The sequence below is a fragment of the Rhinolophus sinicus genome, linkage group LG16 (genome assembly GCF_036562045.2).
Source record: "Rhinolophus sinicus isolate RSC01 linkage group LG16, ASM3656204v1, whole genome shotgun sequence".
In the NCBI taxonomy this organism is placed as follows: Eukaryota; Metazoa; Chordata; class Mammalia; order Chiroptera; family Rhinolophidae; genus Rhinolophus; species Rhinolophus sinicus.
The window spans coordinates 14,648,051-14,657,309 of record NC_133765.1 but is presented as its reverse complement, the minus strand read 5'-3'; the positions used below and the strand labels follow the sequence as shown (position 1 = coordinate 14,657,309).

General features: G+C 43.2%; 1 pseudogene; it reads left to right on the top strand.

The window, feature by feature from the left end:
• Positions 1-222: 222 nt before the first annotated feature.
• Positions 223-1,556, top strand: LOC109433875 (small ribosomal subunit protein uS2; annotated as a pseudogene).
• The last annotated feature ends 7,703 nt before the right edge of the window (positions 1,557-9,259 follow it).

Sequence of the window (9,259 nt, the reverse complement as noted above, 5' to 3'; positions counted from 1 at the left end):
ATAATGAGCATCCAGGCAAATAGTAAGCATTCAATAAACATTTGTAGACTGGCCATTGACTTTCTTGGACTGTGATTTCTTAGTGGTCAGTGATTGATTTTTCTATACATGTTTATGTAATACCCAGCAAAGTACCATGTTGGGCTTTTTCCACGCTACCCAGAGAGGGACCCATACCGCGCTGTTCTCGGTTCCCACGTAACTTAAAGGGAATCTTTCACAATGTCCAGAGCCCTTGATGTCCTATAAATGAAGAAAGAGGATGTCCTCAAATTCCTTGCAGCGGGAACCCTCTTAGGTGGCACCAACCTTGACTTCCAAATGGAACAGTAGTACATCTACAAACGGAAAAGTGATGGCGTCTACATCATTTGCTGTGGGGACAGAGTCCCAGAGAGCAGTTTCCAGGCTCTTGGCCTCATGTGGAAAGGTGCTGGCTCAGGTAATAGATGGCCATCAGCTGTGACTAGTAGGCCATAAGCTATAACAGGTTAGCCCTTAGCCACTAATATAACTGCCGTGGCTATGCTAGGGGGTTGGTTGTTGGTTGGTTGGCAGAGAAGCGGACGGCAGATTGCGGGTCGTGTGGCTCCTGCTTCCTGTGTCTCCAACCCAGCCGCTAGCGAGAATATAGTGGTATGACTCCCCTATCTATGGCTCCGCTGGTGTTCCTTTTTGGCCTCACCATATCCTGCATTTTTATGCAGGGAGTGGGAGCTGAGACCCTGCATGACACCCTGTATGACATATGCATAAATCTGAAGAGAACCTGGGAGAAGCTTCTGCTGGCAGCTCCTGCCATTGCTGACACTGAAAATCCGGCTGATGTCAGTGTCATATCGTCCAAGAATACTGGTCAGCGAGCTGTGCTGAAGTTTGCTGCTGCCACCGGAGCCACTCCTATTGCTGGCCGCCTCACTCCTGGGATTTTCACTAACCAGATCCTGGCAGCCTCCTGGGAGCCGAGACTCCCAGTGGTTACCCATCCCCGGGCTGACCACCAGCCTCTCACAGAGGCCTTATGTCAACCTGTCGACCACTGCTCTGTGTAACACTCTCCTCTGCGCTATGTGGACATGGCCATCCCTCGCAGCAACAAGGGCGCTCACTCCGTGGGTCTGATGTGGTTGACGCTGGCCCGGGACGTTCTGCGCATGCGTGGCACCATCTCCTGCGAGCACTGATGGGAGGTCAAGCCTGATTTCTACTTCTCCAGAGACACTTTGGAGACTGAAAAGGAAGAGCAGGCTGCTGCTGAAGAGGCTGTGACCAAGGAGGAATTTCAGGGTGAATGGACTGCTCCAGCTCCCAAGTTCACTGCTGCTCAACCTGAGGACGCAGACTGGTCTGAAGGCCAGCAGTGCTCTCTGTGTCTACTCAGCAGTTTCCTACCAAAGACTGGAGTGTCACCTGCCACTGAGGACTGGTCTGCAGCCCCTACCGCTCAGGCCGCTGAACGGGGAGGAACAACCACTGAGCGTCCTAAACTGTTCTTCCACAAACTTAAGCAAAATAGAAATGAGGCTGACAGAAAACAAACAGTTTCTAAAAGTTAAAACAAAAGTATCATGTCAGGGCCTGCCCGGTGGCTCAGGCGGTTAGAGCTCCATGCTCCTAACTCTGAAGGCTGCCGGTTCGATTCCCACATGGGCCAGTGGGCTCTCAACCACAAGGTTGCCAGTTCAATTCCTTGAGTCCCGCAAGGGATGGTGGGCTGTGCCCCCTGCAACTAGCAACGGCAACTGGACCTGGAGCTGAGCTGCACCCGCTACAACTAAGACTGAAAAGACAACAACTTGAAGCTGAACAGCACACTCCACAACTAAGATTGAAAGGACAACAATTTGACTTGGAAAAAAGGCCTGGAAGTACACACTGTTCCCCAATAAAGTCCTGGTCCCCTTTCCCAATAAAATCTTTAAAAAATAATAGTAATAATAATAATAATATCCTTTTAAAAAAAGTATCATGTCAGAACAAGTATTCAAAAGCTATTTTATAAATATTATAACAAAACATTATTACATATCAATTTGATTAGTCATTTAAGTGGGACTAAAGATAATCTATTTTTCCTGACAAAATGTTTAACTTCATTAACAACTGAAAAAATACAAATTAAAATAATGAAAATCTATTTTTAAACCTTCAATTTGCAAGTAGTTTTAAATGACAGCATAAGCCTGAGTATTTTTATATTCAGAATGAAGAAGAAATGGTGGTGAGGATGTGGAGCAATAGGAACTCTCATTCATTGCTGGTGGAAATGCAAAATGATACAGCCACTTACGAACCTAAACAAAGTCTTACCATACTATCCAGCAATCGTGCTTATGTCCACACAAAACCTGCACATGAAGGCTTATAACAGCTTTATTCATAATTGCCCCAAACAGGAAGTAACCAAGAAGTCCTTCAACAGGTAAATGGAAAATCATTTACACCATGGAATGTTACTCAATAAATAAAGGAAATCAGCTATCAAGCCATGAAAAGACACAGGGGAATGCATATTGCTAAAGTGGGAGAAGCCAGTCAGGAAAGGCTACATACTGTATGATTCCAACTGTAAAATGTTTTGGAAAAGGCAAAACTATGGAGACCAAAAAGATTAGTGGCTGCCAGAGTTTCCTCAGGAAGGGAGGAAAGGATAAATAGGTGGAGCACGGGGTTTTTTAGGTCAGTGAAACTATTCTGTATGACACTGACACTCACATGGATACATGACATTATGTATTTGTCAAAACCCATACAACTCTACAACACTAAGAGATAGCACAAATGCAAACTATGGGCTTTAGTTAATAACAATGTATCCGTATTACTTCACCAACTGCAATAAAGATACCACAGGAAAGCAAAATGTTAAGGGGAAACTGTGGGGGGGCGGGGGGCATGGAACCTCTGTACTTTCTGCTCAGTTTTTTTGTAAACCTAAAACTGCTCTGCGAAACACAGTTTAATAACAATTTGTTTACAAATAGGCTTACATACATTTATTAATTTTTAAAAGGGTTGAAATATATGCAACAGGTTTTAATACTGGTTACATGTGATGCTGGTTTTAATTTTTGTTGTTTATCTTAGTTTTCTTACAAAGAAAGAAATGATGGTGGTGTGATATTTAAGATAAAGAACAGTTATTTTAAAAAGAAGAGTGGGAAGAGATGATGCAATAATCTTTCCTCTCTCCCACTGCTGTAGCACCTGTGGGACACTGTAACCCTAAAGGTAGACTGTGTCAATTTGTTTCCAAATTGGGACATAAATCATGCCTCAGAGGAAAGTATGAAGCATAAATAAGACAATGAGGAAGTGCATTTTGCATGGAGCCTGGGATATTCCAAACACTTAATAAAAGGAGAGCTGTTGCTATTTCCTCTCATCTGCATGCTGCTAAGAAAGGCCTCCCACTCCCAAACCCCAACCCAAAACAATGTTGACAGCCTTGCCACTGCTATCTGACTTGGGACCATCAGGACTAATCTCATCATGACCTTTACCTATTTAAGTCACTCACTGCAAGAAGCCCAGGAATCCCAGGACATTCTAAATGCCTTGGGATTTAATGCCCGTGGGCCTCTGTAAATTCTCTTCTCTGATTCTATTACTTAGCCCTCCAGACTCTTGTGTCCTCTGGTGTTTGTGATCGATGATCAGAAAATCTCCCTATGGCCTCAATCTCTTCTCTGACCATTCTTTATACTTTCTCGCTCTTACTCAGCCTTGACTGTCCCCAGGTCCCCCTTCAGTCCTTGTAAATGAGGGCTATTTTCTCTAGACTCACTTCTTCCTTTCTCTGTAGGACTCCTTGGCAGAATCACAATCCTGTTTAAATCCAACTGTATGCCTCCTGCACACCCGCCCCATACAGTTGCTAGTGGTTGGAGAAAAACACAAAACCGGGCTGACTGGTCTGCCTTGCAATGAAATTGTGATCGCTGACCTCAAGTGGGCCCTTGGTGTAGTTCAGCAATCATTTCATTTCTCTCATTCATTCTCTCACTCTCCTGTATGACTGACTGTCTTATGCCTTTGTTGGTCTCGTATTAAATTGTGACGAAGGGGTCCAACTTTTATTTTTTTAATTTTGCATCTGGATATCCAATTGTCCCCACACTGTTTGTAGGAAAGTCTATTCTTTGCCAATTGAATTGTCGTGGCCTCCTTGTTAAATACCAATGAACTACGTATTAGGTTGGTGCAAAAGTAATTGCGTTTTTTGCAATTGTTTTTAACCTTTTAAACCACAATTACTTTTGCACCAACCTAATATAAATGTCAGGGCTTATTTCTCGATTCTCAGCTCTAGTCCATTGATCTCCGTGTCTCTCACTATGCCATTAGCACACTGTAACGGTAGCGTTAGAGTAAGCTTTGAAATTGCGAAGAGCAAGTTTTCCAACTTTATTCTTATTCAAGATTGTTTTGGCTATGCTGGGTCCCTTGTATTTCCAAATGAATGTATTAAATCTTCCAAACAATGAACATACAATATCTTTCCATTTATTGAGGTCTTTTTAAATTTCTTTCAACAATTTTTGTGGTTTTCAGAATATAGGTTTTACCCTTCGTTTGTTAAATATATTCCTAGGTATTTTATTCTTTTTGATGTTGTTCTGAATGGAATTGTGTGTGTTTTTTCCTTGGCTTAATGCAGTTTAAATCTTTTTTTAAATTAAATTTATTGAGGTGAACATTGGTTAGTAAAATTATGTGGGTTTCACGTGTACATTTCTATAATCCATCATATATACGTTGCATTGTGTATTCACCATCCAGAGTCAGTTCTCCGGAATTGTTTTCTTAATTTCATTTTCAGATTGTTCATTGCTAGTATCTAGAAATACTACGGATATATATAACTGATCTTATAGCACGCAACCTTGTTGAACTTGTTTATTAGTCCTGATAATTTTTTAGGGAATTCCTTATGATTTTTGGTATACGAGAGCAGGTCATTTAAAATAGAGACATTTTTACTTCTTCCTTTCCAGTCTGGATGACTTTCACTTCACTTTCTTCCCTAAGGACCCTGGCTAGAGCCTCCAGTACAATGTGGAATAGAAGTGGCAAGAAAGTATATCCTTGTCTTATTTCGGATCTTAGGGGCAAAGCATTCAGTCTTTCACCATGAAGGATGATGCTAGCTGTGAGTGTTTTGTAGATGTCCTTTATCAGGTTGAGGAAATCCTCTACAATTCCTAGTTTGTTGAGTATTTTTATTGTGAAGGGATATTGGAGTGCTGGATTTTGTCAAATGCTTTTTCAGCGTCTATTGATATGATCATGTGATTGTTGTCCTTTTATTGATACAGAGTTAGACTAATTGACTTTCAGATTTATTTAAACAACTTTGCATATTTGGGATAAATTCCACATTGTTATGATGTATAATCCCTTCTAACTGTTGCTGAATTCAGTTTGTTAGTTTTTTGGGGTTTTTTTATTTTTTATTTTTACATCTATATTCATACTCAACTTAGTCTCCACTAATTGCTAGCTGATTGCTCTATTGTTTTCTACAATGACATGGGGCACAAATTATTCCACAGTCTGAACCAGTTAAATCCGGTCCTCTGTGTAGGGTAATTTTTGAGGTCAATCTATGAGGATGGTCCTGCCCCTAGTAGGGCTGTTCCTAGCTGTCTCTTTCCCTGGTTCTCTCTGGTAAACGTGGTGGCCTTATAGTTCAGCTTACTATCCTCATGGAGCCACCAGCCTCCTTTTCATTGCTCACCACAAAAATCTCCAGTGTTTTCAAGAGTGCCTTTAGGCTCAAACTTCCCCACATTCTGTTTCAAATAAAGTCAGTTACCTTGGGGAAAGCCTTGACATTCTCTGTTCTTCTGGCCTACCTCTCCCCCTGGATAAAATCTCTGCACTATTGCTTCAGAGCTGGTGACAGGGACAGTAGTTCCTGTGTCTCAGACTGACCTGCCTCTGCAGGACCCTGCGTGGGGGTGGCAAGTCTCTGGTCTTTGAGGCTTGCCTCTTGCCATGTGGAACCTCTGCCCTATGAGTGAACTGGGCTGAGGGTGATTGGGCCCCATTAGTCTAGACGGTCCTGCCTGGATAGAGCCTCTGACCTATGAACGGGGACTTGATGAAGAAAAGAGAGCTCCCTACCCCTGGGCAGCACTTCTCTGGAATTTGGCCTTTGCCGCAGAGTTTGGACGCATGAGAAATGCTGGTGGCCTGCCCTACACAGGGAGATAACATAGGCCTTGACTGGGCACTGGGGAAGGAAGTGCTGGTTTCGTGACCAGTGCTGCCCAGTGCAGAGTGTCTGTCATGTCTGTCATGCTGAGTTAGGGGAATGGGCCGGAGATTTGGTAGATTCCTGAATAAATATTTCTTCATTTGCTGTGTGCCCTTAGGACAATTTACAGGGACTTAAAAGTTGTCTTTTTTAAAAAAATAATTTTCGCCAGTAAGGCTTGTTACACTGGAGAGAGTCTGCAGAGTTCCTCACACTGCCATCCCAGAAGCAACCCTCTTTCCCTTCCCTCTTGAGCAAAACTTCTCAAAAGTGTTGTCAGCACTTCATGTTGCAGTCCTGTCTTCTTCCTCCTACTCCCTGCTGAAATCTTTCTTGAGCCACCTCCAGTCAGGCTGTGATCCCACAAACCCACTGAAACTGCTCTTGTCTAAGTCACCAGTGCCTTCCATGTCGCCACATTCGAGAGTCAACGTCTCATTTTCCTCTTACCTGCCCTGGCAGCTGTATTTCACACAACTGAGCTCACTTTCCTCCTTCAAATGCTTTCAACGCTTAGATTCCAGGACCCTACACTCTCTTGGTCCCTAATTTTCTTCTGACCACATTTATTTCTCCTTCTCAGTCTCCCTTGCTGGTGCCTCAGAACCAGTCCTTAGAGCTCATATCCGTTTTATCTACACTTACGTCCTTGGTGATCTCATCCAGTCTCATCAGTAATCATCCACATGCTGATGGCTTTCAGATTTGTACCTCCAGGTGAGGCCTCTCTTCCAAACTGCTCACTCATTCAATACACCGCCTATGTGACCTCTGCACACTGTTTCCTAACAGGCTTCTCAAACTGTACGTACAAAGCAGCTCTTGATCCTCCCGTCCAAGCTTATTTCTTCGTCTTCTGCATCATTCCAGTTGCTTGGCCCAAAAGCCACTGTATTTCCGCATTCTATGTCCAAGCTGTCAGCCACTCCTGTTGGGTCTACCTTCAAAATGTATTCAAAGTCTGACTTCTTACAGCGTCCACTGCTGTAAGAAGCCACCAAGATCTCTTGCCTAGATTATTCCAAGAACTGCTTCTTCAGAGGTCTTCCTGCTTCCATCCAGCTACCTCTCTGACCTCGTCTCCTGTTGCTGCCCCCCAGCTCTTGTCACACTGACCTTCTTGCTCTTTCTTGAATATACACGGTTCATGGATGAGCTTCTTAGGTTGGCAATACCCTGCATATTACCATACAGCGATGCCAGGACGGAACTACATTCTTGAGGACACAAAAGTTTGCATTTGGTACCCTCTCAGTTCTAGATTCTGCCATAGATGTCTCTTCCTTTAGCTGCTTCCAATTTGTATCCTTTCATGATAGTAAAACTATAATCAGAAGTTCCGAGTCCTGTGAGTCATTTTAGCAAATTGTTGAACCTGAAGGTGGTCATGGGAGCCCCCTAATTTGTAGCCAGCTGGTCTGAAGTGAGGGTGGCCTGAGGGATCCCTGACTTGCAGCCGGTGCCTGAAGTCTTGGGCACACATGGCAGGCTGTGCCCTTGACCTCATGTTTGAGTACTCATGGTAGCATTACAAGGGGTTAGGTGGGAACACCTAGTATCTCAGGTTGAGAGACATAGTGGTATCCTGCGGGCAATGATGTTTTAGAACCACTGAGTTTGCACAACCTGCATTAGATCCTGGATGGTATCCAGTGCCTTTACGTGAACATCAGAGCACCAAATATTCGTACAATATAGCTTTGCAAATTGCTTTCACATTTGAGCTTCACAACAGGTGCTATCACCCTCCTTTTACAGACGAATAAACTGAAGTGAAGAGGAGGACACTTGTCCAAGGTCACCAGACTTCAACGCAGAGCTCTTTACACTAGGGCCCACAAACGGCAGATACCAATGACAACACATATGCAGGGGCTTCTTCATGGTCAGCTCTCTCTTAGCCTGTTTTAGGAAACTGAAGCAACTCCAGACTTGGGACTCGGGATTCTCCACTCCCCTGTGTGATTTTTCTCCTTTTGGAGCAGTGAGATGTACAGGGAAACCTGTAGAAACACAGGTCTTCTCAAAATGTAGAACCACATATTCCCTTGGAGCTCATCATAGGCTCCTCATACCAATGGCCCTTCCCAAGGGAGAAGAGAACGTGTTACCTGCAGCAAAACCAAAACTGGGTAAGCAAGGAAACTTTTAATTCAAAGACTCAAGAGAACCTACCCCAAAATTGGTAACCAAGTCTCCCTTTACTTATACCTATAAGTTCTGGACTGCACTGAAAGATGGTGAGCCAAGCCTACAAACCAAATGGAAAAATAGCAAACATACAAATAGCCAGTTTCAAGAAAAGAAAATACAATTGGCTCTTAAGTAAATAAAATATGCCCCATTCCACTTATAATATGCACAATACAAATTAAAACTATGAAAAGATGTCATTTTTACCTATCAGATTAGCAGAGAAAGAAATCGGATAACACATTGTGTTGTGAGATCTGGGGAAAGCTCATCTGGCACCCTCATATGTTGCTGGTGAGATTCAAAATTGCTGTAACCTCTCTTAAGGTGACTTGGCAACATTTCACAAGCACACGTTTGCATTTGACTCAGCAAATTCACTTTTAGGAATTTATTGTAAAGATGGATCCACATGTTAGTGTAAAGATATCTGCTGTAGATTGAAAAACATTGTCACCATCTTTTACAACTCTTTCCATTAAGAGGTAAGTCTGTTTCCCCACTCGGTGAGTCTGGACTGACCCTGTGGCTTTGCTCTGACTGATAAAATGTAGCAGAAGTGATGCTATTCCATAGCCTAACCTCAAGAGTCTTGTAGCTTCCACTCTCATGCACTTGGAATCTGCCCCCGGACCAGCTGGTGGTTAGAAGCTGAAAAAAAAAACAAAAAACCTATGAGACTGTTAGCAAAGATTGGAGGGATGGTGAACAAACAGTTGTCGGAGGCTGGGAATGCAGAGAGAGAACGGTTATTAGAAGCTGGAGAAAGGACGCCTGGTGTTAGATAGTGATGGGCTAATCAGC